The sequence below is a fragment of the Uranotaenia lowii genome, chromosome 3 (genome assembly GCF_029784155.1).
Source record: "Uranotaenia lowii strain MFRU-FL chromosome 3, ASM2978415v1, whole genome shotgun sequence".
Classification (NCBI taxonomy): domain Eukaryota; kingdom Metazoa; phylum Arthropoda; class Insecta; order Diptera; family Culicidae; genus Uranotaenia; species Uranotaenia lowii.
The window spans coordinates 27,413,360-27,415,368 of NC_073693.1; positions in this window are offsets into that span (position 1 = coordinate 27,413,360).

Sequence of the window (2,009 nt, forward strand, 5' to 3'; positions counted from 1 at the left end):
AAGGTTTTGGGGGTAGTTCTTTCTGGCTTCATGACGACCTTTCTTTTCACGTTCTCCTTCCTATTACGAACCATTCGCCAGCCTCCAGCACTGTTTTCTCCGTCGGCATCCTCCTCATAGTCCGTACCCCTCCTTTTTTTGGAGGAATCGTTCACGACGGAGGAGTCGAATTTTTTTTCGCGGTTCTTCTCGGCTTGGACATTACGAAGCTCCTCGAAAAGCAACCAATTTAGCTTCCTTCAGGTCCTTCTCCACAGCCTCGGCCTTCCGCACCATCAATTTCGGCACCCAGGTCTTGATGTGCATTTGCACGTTGTTGGTACTTCGCACATACTCCTGCATCTAGTCGGTCATGTCGGCTATCTCCAAAAAGCCTCATTTTTTAAGCCGCTTGAGGCACCTCTTCCTGCCTACTCCTCTTGCTAGGAACTGCAGAGGTTTTCAGTGGACCCATCAGCAGCCGGGCTTCTTCCCGCTTCCTTGGCACCGTACGAGAGAACGATTCAAACTGATTTCGCATGTACGCATTCGTATTCGTTGCCTCTCTAGGTATCTCGGCAGGACAAACCGAATGAGAATTTTTGCGTTCTTGGAGTGTCGCCGAAATTAACCGTTTTATTCTAAGTTCGGTGACTCAACTCTCAATTTTTTACATGCTCTGTCGATTTTTGAGAGGACGCGCTTACTGGGAAGGAGTCCTCTCTTAGCAAAGATCTTCGCCTGAGTTCTTCTACTTCCTGCTCCTTCGTCCAAGCTAACATCAGTTGTCTCGACGTTCCTTCTAATTTGGTGATGTTGTTGTAGTCGTTGTAAATGTTCATGTTTAGTCCCGCGTATAGATAGGGAAATATACGGACCACTGTGCCAGTGCCCTGATTTAGCGCAGCAAAGACTTCATTACTGTGAAGTGCATCCTGGTGCCCCACAGGCTACCGTTTACGACTGACACATTTTCGACCCATCAGCCTTCCACCTCATCAGCACGGTCTTTCGCATAGAGGCTTTTTCGCACCCCCATGAGCGGCACACTTTGGGCAACCTTGGGTCGTTGTATCCAATAGGTTCCGTGAAAAAATTCCGAGTTCGTTGCGTATTTCTTCATCCAAAGGGGGGTTCCGTCAGTTCCGTTTGCGTAGTCCATTTCCGTAGCATATATGTATTATCGTTAGAAGGGGGATGGTTGCGATCTATTCCGAGTACATAATCCGAGTTCGTTTGCGTAGGTCATAAATGGTTATTTTTACTGTATTTAGTCGCCTCTTACGACATGGGTCAGCGACCCAGGGGTAGTATTCTAATGCCGCTACCCCACAGTCCAAATTTGGCATGAGATCTTGTACTAGACCTAGGATCAAGTTTTGCCTGCAGCGCATAACATTTTACAAGTTTGGAATTTCCCATACAAATTTAGGGCAGTCTAATGACCAAACATTATTTCTTAAACAGACGCGCTACCGTATCATTGCTACAGCAATCTATGTATTTGTGCCATGGGTTTCCAAGACATCGTGCATGAAGCTTGATCGGTGAGGTCCATCAATTGTCGTGAGAGCAATCATCGTAGACACCCTAAGATCACCTGTATCCGTGGTCCAAACGTTCAGACCCAAATTCCGACCAAAACAACCGCATCGGTGGTCCATTATACCAGTTTCAACAAATGAGATTTGGATCCAATTCGACTCAGTTCTAAAACGCGTTAGACAGTAAATGGAACACGAATGGGGTTGCCGGTTTTTTCACCGGAATGGATCTAATTTCGTGGGTCCAATTCTAGTATAAATCAGACCCAAGAATAGACCACGAATACAGGTGCTCTAAGAGCTCAAGATGAACCACCCGACGTTTCAGTTAAATATGTGAGAGAGACTGTTATGAACTTAACCTACAAATTTGGATGTATATTTTGTGGAATTATATTATATTTATGAATTTTAATACATTATATTTTTATTTCGAAATTAAAAAAACATAAATATACTTATAAAAAATGTGTATTTTTTAGCAAT